Source organism: Mustela erminea, chromosome 12 (assembly GCF_009829155.1).
Source record: "Mustela erminea isolate mMusErm1 chromosome 12, mMusErm1.Pri, whole genome shotgun sequence".
NCBI lineage: Eukaryota > Metazoa > Chordata > Mammalia > Carnivora > Mustelidae > Mustela > Mustela erminea.
The window spans coordinates 45197381-45215543 of record NC_045625.1 but is presented as its reverse complement, the minus strand read 5'-3'; the positions used below and the strand labels follow the sequence as shown (position 1 = coordinate 45215543).

The 18163-nt window shown below is 37.0% G+C and overlaps 1 pseudogene; it reads right to left on the bottom strand.

Annotated features, from left to right (window-relative positions):
• Positions 1 to 1687: 1687 nt before the first annotated feature.
• LOC116571245 lies at positions 1688 to 1788 on the bottom strand (annotated as a pseudogene).
• Positions 1789 to 18163: the final 16375 nt, after the last annotated feature.

Below are 18163 nucleotides of genomic sequence, written 5' to 3'. Positions count from 1 at the left end.
ACTGATGGCATTTTTGAAGACCTAGGTCTATCTAGTGGAGTCTAAAGTCAGCACCTCTTAGACTTTTCAGGAATGTAAGACATTTAGGTGCCTTTTCATTTAAGCTAGTTTTTTTTTTTTTTAAAGATTTTATTTATTTATTTGACAGAGAGAGATCACAAGTAGGCAGAGAGGCAGGCAGAGAGAGAGAGAGGAGGAAGCAGGCTCCCTGCTGAGCAGAGAGCCCGATGCAGGACTCGATCCCAGGACCCTGAGATCATGACCTGAGCTGAAGGCAGCGGCTTAACCCACTGAGCCACCCAGGCGCCCTTAAGCTAGTTTTTGGTTGAATTTCTTTCACTGACAACTGAAAGTATACCAACTGAATCAGTGATTAACTAGAATTTTTTTAAATAATAAAATTATAGCATATTACAGTGACTGGCGCTTTGAAAATGTAAACAGAAATAGTTTAAAGTTGTGTGACCTTGGGCTATAATAGCCTTTCTGAGCCCAAGATTCCCCAGGAGTAGGAAGTAGATCACATTAACTTCTTGTGGGCATTAGAAGTAATATTTACAGCATTGACACTCGTGGTTTTTGGCATGTGGTAGGTGATTAATGTATGATAGCTATTCTTATAAATTATATATTAATTCCAGTTATTAATAACAGAAATACACCAGTGAGATTTTATATACTAATGGGGAATATAAGCATATCAAAATAAAAATAAAAGAATGAGGGCACCTGGGTGGCCCAGTGGGTTAAGCTTCTGCCTTCGGCTCAGGTCGTGGTCTCAGGGTCCTGGGATTGAGCCCCGCAACAGGCTCTCTGCTCAGCGGGGAGCCTGCTTCCCCCTCTCTCTCTGCCTGCCTCTCTGCCTCCTTGTGATCTCTCTCTCTCTGTGTCAGATAAATAAAATAAAATCTTAAGAAAAAAATAAAAGAATGGATGACTGCTGGAAATTCATAGGCAGAAAGATGTGAATAAGCAAAAGTATAGAGACAAGTGCTATGTAACAACTTTTGAGATTTCAGTAGATGTCGATGAGTCTTAGCCAATGTCATTGTGATGAATAGGCATGTTCTGCATTGTGGCTTGACTTTTTCATTGTTCCAGCCTGCTCCAAAGGTAAAAGGACGGAGGTTTTCCAGACAAAGTTTATGTCAGTGAAATAGCCATCTTCCATTCTCTTCTCAGGCTGTGTGCCTTTTTCATTTAGTCTATGAAGTAAATATAAGTCTAGTTTCTTCTAGGAATCTGAATTCCTGTCTTGGCATTCTCTGTCCAACTTCCTGCCGTTACTCCTACAGCCTTTTCTGGCCTCCTCTCCCGACCTTCCATCTCACGCAGTTTCCCTTTAATGGGGAACTGTTTAATAAAGCATTTGTTTAATGTTTCATTTGTTTGATGAAAAAGTCTTTCACCTTCTCAAAACTGTGTTCCTTAGGGGCCGTCTTAATCCGTCTCACACCTTGGAAGGAACACAGCCATCCTTGAGAATTGCAAAATATACATTGGGATGTCAAAAGCAGTTACTTTCTGGCCTCAAAGACTTCATCATCTCAGATTGAAACAGAAAAAATCCTCAGATTTATATTTTGACATATACAATTTTGTCCACTAGCCCTGGCCATCCTTAAGAAGCCATAATTAAAAAAAAAAAAAAAGAAAAAAAAAGCCATAATTTTCTTTCTTTTTCCTTTTTAATGGGAAGCTTAATGTATTTGTATTATTTATATGTAGGGACCATGCTAATCGTCTCCGTATCATTTCAATTTTAGTATATGTACTGCTGAAGTGAGCCTCCTTTTTTCTCCCCTTCCCTTCCCTGGACTTGCCTTTTCTCTCTCTCTCTCTCTTCTCTCTCTCTCTTTTATTTTTTTCCTTAGAAGGGTATCTCTTACTTATATATGGACTATTTGCAATTGTTTAAAACTCCTTTTTATTCTGAAAAATCTTGCAAATCAAGCCCTGTATATTAAAAAAAAAAAAAAAAAAAATCAGAGCTGCTTTTGTTGAGGTTACCGTGGGTCTAGACCTCTGACTTTTATCCCCTTTATATCTGTGGGCCCTACTGTAGTAGCTACAAGGAGCCCCGGGCACGGGGAAACACATTTGAAAACACTTGGGTTAGTGAAATGAGTTATTAACTGAAACTCTGAAGACTCAAGTTTTAGCTTTAGTGCTAACATTAAATTTGCATGTGTCACTGATAGAGTTAATTGTTTTATCTGTAAAACAAAGGTTTAGAACAGTGGTTCTCAATTTCGTCTGCGTGTTAGAATCACCTGGGGAGCTTTTAAAAATCCTGATGCTTAGGACTCACTTTCTACCAATTAAATTAGAATCTCTGGGGCGTGACCCAGGCAACAGGCATTTTTTAAAGCTCCCTAGGTGATTCCAATTTGCAACCAAGTTTCCAAACCTCCCAAGAATTTTTGAGCAAAAATGTTCCACAAATCTCTGGGGCTGTGGAGCTTGTTTTGGTAGATGTAGTTAAATGTGCAGAGTCTATTCATGGAGACAGACTACTGAGCGAGGAGCGGGGATGAAGGTGGGCATAAAGATTGGAAAGTAGGAAAAAAGTTTTTGATTATCTTAATGGCTCAGTGTGCTGGGTAAAACACTTAACTTTGTTATATCCCTGATGGGAGTGATTTTAACTTCCTGTAAAATGACGCTCTCATCTGAGAAATCATATTTAAATAATATTATTTTTATACCAATACCAACGCCGTTTGGTAATATGGATCAGTCAAGAATTACACCGAAGTATTTTATTCACCAAGGAAATAGAAAAGGCAGATTGACTACTGAAATGTAAAATATGGTTAATATTCCTCAGTTGGTGGCACAGATTAAAGATAGATTGAAGCAACATGTTGATAACAATGGAAATCTCTGATACTGAGATGCCACATTAAAAGTGCGTCCTTCAAAAAGGCAAAGGGAAAAACCCCCAGGATTACTGCTATGGGCTTCTGTAAATTATGAAAAACTATTCTTTCAACTGAGTTTTCAAAGTAGGAAAAAAAAATTCACAATATTGGTAAACAATTGATCCTAAAAAATATACAAATTGGATGACGATATCTAGGCTATAATCTCCAAAGTAAAATGAATTTATTATGATTGGATAAATTACAATGAACACCAAAGAGTTCAAAAATGACAGCATAGTTAGAGCAAAGTGATTGATATTACATATGTTAGATGTATAACTAAATAGAAATGCCTTTTCCTTTTCTTATTACCAGAGATATCTACATATTTTGTCTCACATTTGTGCAGCTAATAGGTGTTCAAGATTTGTGTGCTTTGATCTCCCCTTTTAACAGAGTAGCTCTTTTCTGCAAGTTGATGACCTTTAGATGAAAGAAAAAGTGCAGTTATCACTGATAGCAGAGCGATATATTAATAATTTTATACCTTGTTCTTAGGCTTTTTGCTGGAATAGATTTATCAACAACAGAATGAAAAAAATAATTTTACACATTTTCTGGCTGAAAGGTCAGCCAGTGCTTAGTGTTTTTGTGTTCTAGTTCTCTTTACGCTGGGGAAAAGTTTACACAAGCTTTTTTTAATATGGAAGTGACCCCAAAGCCTGGGCAATAAGCCCCAATATTGACCTGACAGACGAGAAAGTCCATAGAGAGAATTTGACAACATGGAATGGAGCCAGTAGCAGCCACCTCTGAGTGAACTCTGTTAACAAGGACGGTGACTATTTCTAGCAATGGCCATGAATGACTCCCTGATTGAAAATTTGCTCTGTTTTTCCTGGACTTTGTAAGTTCTGATGTCTTGGTACAATATAAAATGAATTAATGAGTGAGAAGAATGGGGTTGGGGAGGACTGGGGGAGGGAGGAGGGAGAAAAAGGCACACAGGGGAGTGGAATGCAGTGAAGCAGTTACCAATGTTGGTCTTTTCACTTCATCAGTGGAGACTGGGAGCTAAATACAGTTTGATTTTAAGTAAGTTAAAAAAGCCCATACCATTTCCCATACTTTATGTGTTACATGACACATTTTTTTTTGTTTTTAAGATTTTAGTTATTTACTTGACAGGGAGAAAGAGAAAGAGATCACAAGTAGGCAGAGAGGCAGGCAGAGAGAGAGAGAGGAAGTAGGCTTCAGCAGATTCCCTGCCTAGCAGAGAGCCTGATGAGGGGCTTGATCCCAGGACCCCGAGACCATGACCTGAGCCGAAGGCAGAGGCCTAACCTACTGAGCCACCCAGATGCCCCTACATGACACAATTCTTAATTGTCACATACCTTTGAAAATGTAAATTGGTACAAATAATCTCAGTATTTGGTTATTAGTTATCTTTTTTTAGAGGATACATCTCTAAAGCACTTCCATGAAATCTTAGTTTGCACAGTTCCATAGTGATCCCTTTTGACTCAGAACTTACTTATCATCTATACCATTCATTCCATGACTTATTAAAACACTGTTTTGTGGGTTTTTTCTTTGTTTGTCTAATCATTGAGCCCACATTTAATTAACGTATGTAGATTTTAAGCTTCTACTGTGATAGCAACTGCCTAAAAAAAGAAGTTGAACAAGTGAAGGTGAGGACATTGCTTTAGACTGTGTTGTCTAAGAGCAGGAACCAACAATACCATTTATTGATGTGTTTTCAGCAACCAATGCAGGACAGACACATGGAAAGTACTCAAGACTTACTTGTTAAATGACTGCATGAATGGATGATAGACTAATACAGAAGGAAGACACAGATGCACATACCCACTTAAAAAGTTAATTCATTCATATCTCAGGAAGATTGGTCCATGACACCTAGATATGAATTGCTGATCTGCTACAACATGTGCTTTTTACTAATATATTTAGGTAACTAGTCTGAATAATGTCAATAATAGATGGAAATTTGATCGGACCTCACAAATGATAAGACCCCTTCTTAGTTTTTCAACCAAATCTCACATTTTGTATTTATTTTTCTCTTTTCTGCGAAAATGAAGGTACTCACACCAGTACTCACTCTCCATTTTCTTTCAAGCTCCAGCTCTTAAGCTATGTCATTCTTCTCTAAGTTTATATTCTGAGTTGCCCCAAACCATCTTATTATGCCAATTCACTTTATCTCATGAGGATCTGAGAGATGAGGTCTAGAGGGGTTTTTGGTGGAAAAAGATGTTAGAAACTTTTTGTACACTCTTTCTGTGACAGTTTAAATTAATTTTTTTGGCAGTTCTCCCATTGAGATATGGGGTCTCTGCCCACTCCTCTTGTACCTGGGTGGGCCAGTGACTCCTAAAACCAAGAAAGTGTGGCAGAAGTGTTACTCTGTGGCTTGCTAGATCATAAAAGGCATGGGTGTTCTGACATGTTTGCTGGATCAATCAGATGCCACGTGGGAAGCCTCACTATGCTGAGGGCCCAGGCTAAGAGAGGCCATGCATACCTGTGCTCAGCTAATCACTTCACACTTTGCAGCCATCCATTCCACGGTGTTGCATGTGTGTGTGAAGGCACCACCTTGAAAGCGCATCTCTGGCCTTAGCTGTCCTAGCTCTGGCTATTTCAATCACTCACAGCTGAGGCCCAAAATATCAAAAAGCAGAAACAAGCTGTACTCTGATTTTTGACTCACGGTTTCTGAGCATAATAAAAATGCTTGTTTTATGCTATGAAATTTTGGGGTGATTTTTGTATGTGAGTATACTAACTGGAACAATTTCAAGACCAGATTTTGTATTCTGAATATACTGTATATTGAATAATCTGAGAAGTCCTAAGATAGTAAGGACTTGTTTAAACCAGGCTTCATTTAAACCAGTGTTTCTAAACTCTTTTGAGCACCCCCAGGTCATTTGACCTCAGAACTACTTTTTTTATTAAAAAAAAAAAATATATATATATATATATGTATATATATTTATACACACACACACACACACATATATATTTTAAGATTTTATTTATTTATTTGACACAGAGAGAGAAAGCAAGAGAGGGAATACAAGCAAGGGGAGTGGGAGAGGGAGAAGCAGGCTTCCCGCTGAGCAGGGACCCTGAGGCGGGGCTCGATCCCGGATCCTGGGATCATGACCTGAGCCAAAAGTAGACAGTTAAGGGCTGAGACACTCAGGCACCCCAACCTCAAAACTATTTTATAGAATTCATCCTTTAAAAATTTCTTTTTGAATTTAAAAAATTTTTTAAAAAGATTTTTATTTCAGAGAGAGAGAGAAAGTGAGAGGGGGACAGGGCAAGAATGAGCTAGTGGGGAGGGGGCAGAAGGAGAAGCAGACATCCTGTTGAGCAGGGAGCCTGAAGTGGGGCTTGATCTCAGGACTCTGGAATCATGACCTGAGCCAAAGGCAGACACTTAACCCACTGAGTCATCCAGGTACCCGTAGAATATACCCTTAAATGTCAGTGTTTTCCATCAGCATTTTAGAAAATGTGGATTGATCTAGATGTGTTAATAATTAGTAAATATTCAAAGAGTTTGCTTCATTTTTCCCTTTAATTTATATATAATTCTTCAAATATATGAAGTATAAAAAAACATAAATGCTGGTCTTTAAAACTCCAAAGATGAATGAATGGTAATTGTGAAGAGAAATTGCAGGAAGTAGGATCAGAAAGAAAGGCACCAACATCAATTAAAACCTACTGTAAGTAACCTAGTTCTGGTATTATTAACTAATATCCATTTCCCCAGCTCCATTCTTGTACTTGGTTCCAGAATTTTTCTCAGAATTTCGAGGAGATGCACAAAAAATGTTGCTTGAAATAGATAATAAAAATATTTATTAGTTTATTTGAGAGAGAGAGAGAGAGAGAGAGAGAATGAGCAGGGGGCAGGGGCAGAGGGAGAGAAATCCTCAAGCAGACTCCCTGCTGAGCATGGAGCCTGACATGGAACTGGATCCTAGGACCTCGAGATCATGACCAGAACTGAAATCAAGAGTCAGATGTTTAACCACCCAGGTGCCCCTGAAATAGGCATGTTTCATATTAAGGTAATTTAAATTTATCTTTAGTTGTATTATTTAACTGTTTTGATATTTCAAATAATAACAGAAGAGGGTACAAGCATGAGTATAAGACAGTTGAGGCTCCAGGACTAGGTAGAGCAAAAAACTGACAACTTTGGATGGTGAGGTAATAGCTTGGTATCCTGGTCTGGTTGGAGAGTGGTAGAATCTGGTCAACCAAGTTTCCAGTTATTTCATTTTTGACAGTGAAATTGATATCACTGCTTAGGTGTGAGGGTTGAATGGTAGAATGCTCTGGATTGATTTTTCAAGTGGTATATACATTTTTAGAAAAGCAGCACTTTAACAGCTACAGATCTTTAATAGAGTTGCTAGACCATCAACTGACATGTCAACACACCCTGAAAGAGGCTTCATCAAATGCAAAGGTGAAGTTCTGTCAGATAATGTTAGAAGAGCAAAATAAACTCATAGGAAGAAGGAAATATTTCTTCTAAATATCCTGGTGTTATAAAACAGTATTCTTCAAAAGTCCTTGAGAAGGTGTTTCAAATAGGAAGTCTGGGTGAATATGTAAGAGATTGAAAAGGAGATAAAGTAAATGAAAGCACTTCTTGCAAGATTTAAATAAGGAGTGCTACAAATGCCACAGTAAAACTCCATTTAATAATGTGGAAAAAACCTAAACTCCACTTACTTTAGGCTGAATCAACTATGGATTCCATGGGGTGAGAGCACAGATAAAAAAGATAATACTTCATGGACTTGGGGAAATTAAACGCATATTATTAATACTAATTTAAATTAGGCTAGAAAGTTCTTTTATTAGATAGTTTTTGACAAAAAGGGTTCTATGGTCAAGGAAGTTCAGGAAACTTATGTCAAAAAATATTAGATATCTTTTTAATCTACGTTCCCTTGACTACAGAATTTTCTTTTAAGAGATAACCTCTTTGGGACTTGGTTTCCCAGGCGGCAAACTTTGGGAAACACTGATTTAGCTCTTCTGTTTGACAAAAACTTGTTGACCTTTATTATGAGACTAGCTGATACCTGTAGGTACCTCATGGTTCCCCCTTTCTGTATTCATAGCCCTAATTATCACAACTAGCTTAAATGGTACTTGTGCCTTTCCCTGGCTTAAATCACTGACTTAATTTTTTATTTCTTTAACTGTATAAGACCAAGATTATTACTTTTTGAAGAGGAGAAAAATGGGATGAAGAAAGGTGAGCAGACCCTCTCAAGGTCATGTGATATATGTTACTCTGTTAGAATTTGGAATTTTCTACTTTTTCCCTGGCTGCTGAGTGTTTCATTCTAGGTTTTTTATTTTTTAATTTAATTTATTTTAATTCCAGTGTAGTTAACACACAGTGTTATATTCTTTTCTGGTGTGCAATTAGTGATTCAACAACTCCCTATATTGCTTAATGCTCATCAAGATAAGTGTGCTCTTAATTTCTGTCACCTGTTTTACCCATACCTCACCCATCTCCCTCTGGTAACCAACCATATGTTTGTTCTCTGTATTTAAGAGTCTCTTTCGTGGTTTGTCTCTCTGTTTAACTTTTCCTTTGCTCCTTTGTTTTGTTAAATTCCATATGAGTGAAATAAAGTGGTAATTGTCTTTCTCTGACTGACTTATTTCACTTAGCACAATACCCTCTAGTTTTGATCCATGTCATTGCAAATGGTAAGATTTCATTCTTTTTTATGGCTGAATGATATCCCATTGAATATATATAACACATCTTCTTTATCCATTCATCTATTGATCAGTTGCTTCCATAGTTTGGTTATTGTTGTGATAAACATAGGGATGCTTATGTCCCTTTGGATTAGCATTTCCATATTCTTTGGGTAAATACCGAGTAGTGTAATTACTGACTGGATAATATGGTAATTCTATTTTTAATTTTTTGAGGGACCACTACACTGTCTCCAACAACCGCTGCATAGGAACCCTCATGCATTCTTGGTTGGAATGCAAACTGGTGCAGCCACTGTTACCTTCCAGATTAAAAAAAAACAAAAACAAAAAACAAAAACAAAACCCCAAAACAGACAAACTTGTGTTTGTTAACAAGTGAGTTCTGGCTTGGACTGAGACCTTGTTCTCTCAGTGGGACTCTGGTTTGACTTGAATTTTGAGAAAAAGTCTGGAAGTTTTTGATGAAAGGTTGTATATATATCTAGAAAAGGGTCTACCTATTAGATACTGGATATCATGCTAGCAAACAGTAACAGAGAAAGAAAGGAAAACCTGTTTCCAGTTTTGACTATAATGAAGAAGACTTTTAGAAAGTGAGAGTAGATTTTACAAATTGAACAATCATGAAAAGGTGAATCCTAAAAATGAATACATTTTGGTATATACATGAATATATTTAGATATGCTTGGTTTCATCTGTAGAATTATTCAAAAGATGGTTAGAAATGAGCGTGTGGACCTTGGAGGAAGGACTAGTTATAGATATGCTAGTCATCTTCCTAAAAGGGAAATTTGAAGATGAAAGGGCAGCTGTTGTTATATTAATGGTTCTCAAGTTAGATTTCTCTCTCTCTCTCTCATGTTTCTCCATAATTTTACTGCTTTCTTTTTCCCTTGTGTAAATTCATCTTTATGAATCAGATATCGTACTATGGGACAGCAATGGGATTTTCTAGTTCTGTGGTCCATTTGTAGAGAGCTAGTCATTCTATGGCAGGAACCTTCTTTGTGCAAGGCCTGATTTTGCTCTGGACATAGTAGTGGAGGTCTATTTGTTCATTTGCTTATATTTCCAAAATCAAGTATTATTATTTTATTCACATGCTTTCCTCCATTTGATGGTTTGAATTCTTCTAAATAGTTTTTTGCATGTAGACAAGGCCTGTTAAGGTTTGAAAGTAGATTGATCTATCTGAAAACTGGCTCTTTTCCACAACAAATATACACCATATATCCCTAATTTGTGGAAATTATATGCTGCGAGCTAATGGCCGATGTCCTTATGCAAAGTTTTAAGGAGGGCACTTAGGGGAGGAAGAGAAACTTGAATTTTCTAAAATCAATCTTTGTGAGGAAAGAAGGCAACAGCTTTTAGGAGCTTCTCCTCCTGGGTTTAGTTATTTACTTTTTCTGTTCATGCTCAAGTAGAGTGAGCTCTTCACCCTGGAAAACTCAGGCAATATATTATCTTCAAAACAAGCAAACCAAAGGTTAGCTCATCACTTCTTGCTCTTTCATGTTGAGGAGAAAATTTTCCCTCGTGCAATTCCCTAGCAGTTATGTAGATTTTCTGTGAGTGAATGAAATGTCTTGTGTGAGATACCAACGTTTCTCTGGGAGTAGGTGAGCATTAACTTAGATGAAAGTGAATACGGTTAGAAACAAGTGAACCTTCCCTCCCTAGTGTAAAACTGTGAAAACTTAAAGAGAAAAATTCCAGTTTCTCAGAAATTAGGTTGCCAGGTGGATTCTCTTCATAGCACCTCTTGTTTTTGTTTGTTTGTTTTTCTTATTGGCTTTCTGGCTTATGGGTTTACACCCATCCTGTCTGCATATATATAAGGAGGTAAGATACACATTTACTATTGCATTGTCAGTGTCTAAAATAGTTCAAAGCACATAGTAGGCTTTCAATAAATACTTGCTGAATGAATGAGGCGATTAGTAAATAAACACATGTCTTCTTCATTTTAAGGAGAAGAAACTGAGTCAGCTGAGGTTAAGTGATTTACTGAAGGTCAGATAGCAAGCTCAAAGCAAGACTTGAAACTGAATCCTGTCTCCACATTCTCAAACCAGTACAGTATGTTGGATGTTTTCCATTTTATCTATTCTAACTGTGTGTGTTTACACAAAAAAGCATTTAGAAATTCAGACTGGTTATATGCCAGACCTAAGATAAGTCGTGTCCGACAATGACTCTTTTAAGAACCTATTGATATTGCAATTTTTTGGTAATGTGACAGTGCAATTTTCGAGTTGTCTGAGATTTTTCCTCACACTTAGGTATTATTGGAGAAACCTTATAAATATGAAACTTGTATTCATCTTACATTACATAGAATTATAGGTACACTCTTCCATTAGATGATCTAATAACAGGATTATAATACTGACTTAAGAAATAAATTTATGTTATTGTTCCTGAATTACTTATGGTTCTGAATCTATAAGATAAATTTTATTTGTATTAATATTTTTCTCAGATAGTTATGATTTACTTTAAATGGATTAATTTTACATTTTCCTTTTATACTTTTATACCAAAATAGAATTCATTTTAGTGGATTAGATTAACTATTTATATTACTTCTCTCCTTTTTGTCTTACTTTCTTTTTGCCTTCCTGCCTTCCAGGGTGCCTGTCTGCCCTCTTCTCCTTGTTCCATGACTCAGGAATTCTCTGTTTGTTGTAGGGTTGACAATGCCCTATTCTTGATCCATTATGGTTATATAGGAGTTAGTAATTATACTAAAAATTTTAAACTGAGGGCACCTGGGTGGCTCAGTGGGTTAAGCCTCTGCCTTCGGCTCAGGATCTCAGGGTCCTGGGATGGAGCCCTGCGTCGGGCTCTCTGCTCGGCAGGGAGCCTGCTTCCCCCTCTCTCTGTCTGCCTCTCCGCCTACTTGTGATCTCTCTCTCTGTCAAATAAATAAATAAAATCTTTAAAAAAATTTTTAAACTGTATAATGACTGTTTTTTTTTTTAAAGATTTTATTTATTTATTTGAGAGAGAGGAGGTGAGAGAGAGCATGAGCAAGGAGAAGGTCAGAGGGAGAAGCAGACTCCCCGTGAAGCTGGGAGCCCGATGCGGGACTCGACCCCGGGACTCCAGGATCATGACGTGAGCCAAAAGCAGTCGTCCAACCAACTGAGCCACCCAGGCGTCCCTGTAATGACTGTTTTATGCACTGTTCTGCATGTATATTCCATAAAAACTAAAAAATGAAAAGCCAAGCCATATATTTCATATGTTTTTAGTCTATAGTGGATTTCAATTTTTTAATGAAAACATTTGTATACATTATCAATTCTAATTCTCAGATATCTGCGTAAGTTCAGGGTGTCAAACTTTCTATTTTTGTTCTATTTTATTTATGAATGAACCTCTAATAGACAATGCTCAAAAGTAATTTATTCTACTTAAAATCTACTTTGATTAAAGGATAAAAATCATTGTTTAATAATAAAAGGATTTTATTTTTTATTGTTCTGATATAAGTAACCAAGTAAATTTTGGTAAGATTTCTAATGTGCACGGTAATAATACTTTCAAGTGTTTTGTTTCCAGTGTCTGTAGTTTATACATAAGGACATATAATTGAGAACTTTTTACAGGCTTTGGTGGATGAAACATATCTTTGACAAAGTTTTGTTCTTTTACTCCTTTGGACAAATATATTATGCCATATTTGCCAACATAATGTAATTTTGTTTCAGTTGTTCTGTCAACAGAAAAGAAAAAGCATTTTTCTTTTGGTTACAAATATAATCTCATATTTATTACTTTCTAGGTATTCATGGATCCCAAATCCAAATATGAAGTTTATCTTGTGCAGATAAGTAATACTTTAAATAAAGAAACTTAAAAGCCTATTATCATTATAGCATATAACACTTGTAATATCCAGTGCAAAGACAACATGCTATATTCACTTATATCATTTTATTTCACACATGATGGGATGTTTTTGCATAAATATATCTCTATCCATAAATAAAATTTTGTGTTCTGATCATTGGAACTTAGGACTAGAGAAGGATTTTTAATATTAATATTTAATTGGAGTAAAAGAAAGTGAGGATCATGAAAAAGGTAAAAAGTATCTGGTTCAAAATGTAGTCTTTTGTTCATATATACTACAGTAGATGTTGCTTATTTGTTGTACAATAATTAAACTTCAGTGGTTAAAAAAAAAAAAAAAAGAACCAAAAGGCAGGCTACAGCTGCTAATGAGCTAGTCTTGGGAGTAAATCAGCCACTTGGGAATGAACTCCCACTTCTGAAAACACAACCTGAGGAACATATTAACTCTGATACTTGATGACAGAAGTAAGGGGATCAAATTTATATAAGGAACAAATTCTGATTGTATTTTTGGGACTGAATTTATGCAGTTCACTTTGAGACTCATAGCAATGCTCTGTCTTTTTCCTTACCGAACAAGATTTGAAATTGGGAGTTACCAAGCCATGGTCTAAGTGTTTTTTCTATTTGCTATTTCTTCGTTATGCCTATGGATTTGCACAGATATTTAATTTCAGAGAAAAGACAGAACTAGAGCAAAGATGTTTTAAATAATAACTGAGAAAACTATTTTTTAAGTTATCAGATATTTAATTGGTCTCCTAAAGTCTGCAAAGCTCCTGCCAGTAGATTGGATATATGAAGAAATATAAAGATCACATGTCTTGAGCACAGTACCTTGTGCATTCTTATTTGTTGATGGAATGAATGGGAAGTATATGAAAGAGGGAAGGAAGGCAGGCAGGCAGGGAGGGCAAGGAATTGGGAAAAAATGTAAATGATTTTTATTAATTGAAGTAGAGTAGGTGCTATAAAAGTAAGCCAACCCTACTTTTGTGGCAGGCTAAGAAGGGAGTAAACATATAGTTGGGAGAAACAGAAAAATACATGGAGTAGTAGATCGAATGTAAGATAAATTTTGAAGGATTACAGTCAGGGCAAATTTCATAGTGTTGTTGGCAGTTGAGGTAAATGGAATGAAAGTTTAAGATAGTGGATATATTATTTTGTAGATCTTTTTCCAAGTTGAATAAGAACAGTGAATCATCATCCTTAACTTGGACAGTCTTTATTTGGAAACTAGGATATTTTAAGTAAAATCACCCTTCCCTAGTGAGGGCAGGCTTTCCTTATCAATCTTATCGTCATTATTAATGCAACTTAGTATTATAAGACTTTGACATTTTAGTTGAAATAGCACCTAGCATTTGGTAAGTGCTCTATATTTGTTAACTCATCTAATTCTATCTCAAATTAGTCAGAGAAAGCCATGAACCAAGAAATCCTCCTTTTCTGGTTCCTGTCTTTATTCTCTTTACTGGCTTTTCCTAAGGCTCAGTTCTTGGACTTCTTCCATTCTATGCCTGAATTGATTGTTGGGGTCATCCAGGCTCATGGCTTTACATACCATCTATGCACTGACTATTCACAAATGTACAACTCTAGCCTGGAATTGTTCCATGAACTCCATGCTCTTACAGGTACTATTTATTTTACATCTTCTGGGAGCTATCCAGTAGTCGTTTCGAATAAAGCGCATCCCAAACTGAATTTCTCAGTCTGTTCCTACCAGTTTTGTTATCTCCTCTAATATCACCTGGATCCTCTCGTTGATCAATTCAGAGAACTTGGAGTTGTCATTGATTCCTTTCTCTCTTCTATACCCCATGACCAATTCAATAGCAAATCTGTGTGTCTATATTCATAACACATTCAGAATCTGACCATTTCTCTTAATCTCCATTGCTACCACTCTGGCTCATTCTACTACCATCTCTCTCCTGGGCTGCTGTGATAGCTTCTTACATAGTTGTCCTGTTTGAACATGTTCAGTTTGCACAGGAAGAATCTATTCTCTGTAGGTAAACCAGAGTGATCCTGCTAAAATGTGTGTCAGATCATGTCACTCTTCTACTTAAAACCCTCCAAGGGCTCCCATACCACTGTGAAAATCCTACAAGCCCTCATATTATCTGTCCTTCTCATTCTCTCATCTTATTTCCTTGTTTATTTCACCTAAGACATCATGTCTCCTTGCTGTGCCTTGAGAAGGCTGAGTGCTTTCCTGCCTCAGGACCTTTTACTTGCTGTTGCTTCCCCAAGAAAAATGCTTCCCTCATTTCCTTTAGGTTTGGGCTTAAATGCCTGCCTCTCAGTGAGACTTTCTCTGACTATACTATTTAAAATCGAAACCCTGAATATTCTCTACCTCTTTTAACTTTTCTTTATAGGACTTACCACCATTTAATATACTTATTTTAATTACCTATTATGTTCTTTTCTACCCTTTGTAAAAAAGTGTCATGTTTATTTTGCCTGCTGTTCTATTCATATTGCTTATTAGATATACAATAAATGTTTGTTGAGAAATGTAGATGTTAACTGTTAATCTGAGGTTTTGTAGGCTGTGTTCTCATACTTGCTAGTGTTATATTTTCATTTTAACACTTCTGTATTTATAGATTTGGTGGACTTGGATAGAGGGTCATTCAGATTACCGTAAGCTTCTGACAGTGGTGGGCCGCAGTTGGCTTTCACAGTTTCTCCAGAACTGATTATACATATCTCATTGTAACTCTACATTTGGTGACATCATATTGGTAGTTAAATGGGATTATTTACATTCGCATCTCAGAAATTGGCAAACATTACAGATCATTACTTTTCTTTTCCCCTCATTGATTGAGTTATTAAATATTTTAGCACAACCCCTCATTGTTGGATAGTGTGTGGAAGGGTTAAGGGAGGTGATTTGATACTGGAGATACCTAAACCATTTACCTACAAGCTGTAGCAGGTCCTTCACCATAGAAAGTACTTGGATTTCATTTTGCCACTCATGATTAAGGATATTAAGGAAATTAAGGAAATTAAGGGAGACCAGGAGAACCTTCACTGTACAAGAAGATCAGGTAGTCATGAGTTGGAAGGGGATAAAAGAAGCATTGGTAGTTAGAAGCAGTCAGTACATTCATGATGGTATTCAGGGGATGATTGAATGGATAAAGGTACAAGATCTACATCCTTGATAATGGAAGAATGGTAATAGCTAGATTGAGACAGGATCTCATCCATAGTAGGTTAGAGATGGAGGAGGAAATGGTTCCATTCCTAATGAGGAACTGGAAATATAGATAGGGACATTATACGGAATATTAGTCAGAGATGGAATCCTATCTGTAGCATAAATTTTGTTTTTTACTCTTTCATTTTTATTCAAACCTTGGAGCAATGGTTCTGAAGTTGGAGAATGCATCAACATGACCTGAAGAACTTGTTAAAATGCAGTTTCCACACTATAGTTTTTGACTGGGTAGATCTGGAGAAAGGCCTGAGAATCTGTAATCTAACAAGTTTTCAGGAGACACTGCAGGTCTGGAGATCTCACTTGGAGGACCACTGACTTAAAAGAAAAGCAAGGGGCAGGCAGGAAGGTGGAGACTGAGTACTAATGGTGGCAGTGCCTAGCCTCTCTAACATGGTTCTGAGCAAGCCCACCATAGTCCCAAGCTTATTCACCTCAAAAATTCTGCAATTAGCCAAATTCTTACTCTTTGGCAAATAGCATCCTTGATGATCTTATTTCTCCTTCCTCAGAAGGTGGCTCATTCCCACCAATGGAATATAGTATCTTCTTAGGAAGAGTTCTGATTAATTGGCTTTCTCATTACATTTCCAGTAATAACTCTAATTCTTATAAAATTTTATTGTCCCTGACTGGCAAGTCTGACAGTCTAGCTCTGAGTCAAATGGTGATGAGACAAGATAGTTGAGTCAAATGGTGATGAGACAAGATAGTCTCAGCGATGGTTAAGATGCCATTTCTCAGGCATCTGGAAGCTCAGTGCGTTAAAGCCTCTGCCTTTGGCTCAGGTCATGATCCCAGGGTCCTGGGATTGAGCCCCGCATCCAGCTCTCTGTTCAGCAGGGAGCCTGCTTCTTCCTCTCTCTCTCTCTCTGCCTACTTGTGATCTTTGTCTATCAAATAAATAAATAAAATCTTTAAAAAAAATTTAAAAAGTGCCAGTTCTCATGCCCAGCCCAGTAGATGTAGTAGATGTAGACTAATTCTAGGCTCTGCTAGTTAGGGAATTGAAATGATGACACATGTACATTTTATTTTATTTTATTTTATTTTTAAAGATTTTATTTATTTATTTGACAGAGAGAGATCACAGTAGGAGAGAGGAAGGGAAGCGATCACAGAGAGAGAGGAAGGGAAGCATGCCCCCCGCTGAGCAGAGAGCCCGATGCGGGACTCGATCCTAGGACCCCGAGATCATGACCCGAGCCGAAGGCAGCGGCTCAACCCACTGAGCCACCCAGGCGCCCCGACACATGTATATTTTAAAAGATGGTGTGTGTTGGGTGCCTGGGTGGCTCAGTGGGTTTAAGCCGCTGCCTTCGGCCCAGGTTATGATCTCCGGGTTGTGGGATCGAGTCCCGCATCAGGCTCTCTGCTCAGCAGGGAGCCTGCTTCCCTTCCTCTCTCTCTGCCTGCTTCTCTGCCTACTTGTGATCTCTCTCTGTCAAATAAATAAATAAATATCTTTAAATAAAAAAAAAATAAAAGATTGTGTGTGTGAACAAGAGAGACAGAGAGACAGAGACAGAGATAGAAAAACAGAGAGCTGGCATGAGGAATGAGAGTGAGTATCTGCAGCTGACTCTACAGGTAGAAGAAAGATCAGAACCTCCCACCTGTAGTTGGGAAGAATTAGGACTTCTTAGGACAGGAAAATAAGGACTTCTACAAATATAATATTTGTCATATTCATCTGATCATTATTACAAATATATTAACTTCTTCTATGCAGATAATATTCTGCTGTGACTTACTTGCTAATGACACATTTTATTTTTTATTTTAATTTTTCTCATGTTATTTTATTAAAAAATTTTTTATTAAAGTGTAGTTGACACACATGTTACACTAGTTTCAAATACACAGCACAGTGATTTGACACATATTTAAAAAACCTATTTGTTGAAGGAAATCCCTGACGGCCCTCTACAAACCTCACTCAATGAATGAAAGATGCATTGGTTAAGCTTATAAGCCTTTGTTTGAGTAAAGATGGTATTTTGAGGCAGAAAATTAACATTTCTTTTAAAAGTATCTTAACATGTTGAATTTCCCTTAATTTAGATAGGCTTTTCTAATTAGTCCAAATTGTGGAAATTTGGGAATTCGTCCCGATTTTCTCTCTTCACTAGTCCTTTGGTCTTCCAAGCTTTATTAGGTAAGATGATAATTAGAAGCTTAGTGGAAAACTGCACATAGGAAGAAATATAAAGGTTAGGAAAATGTTTGCATCACATCCTGGAGCATGCCTAGCTTTCATTTGTTAGCTGTTGGCTTTTCAGTTTATTATTACATAACTAGATTTGCACTCCATTAGTGGTTCTCTGCTCTACCCACACGTTCGAAGCACTCTTTGAGGATAGTAATTTCTCA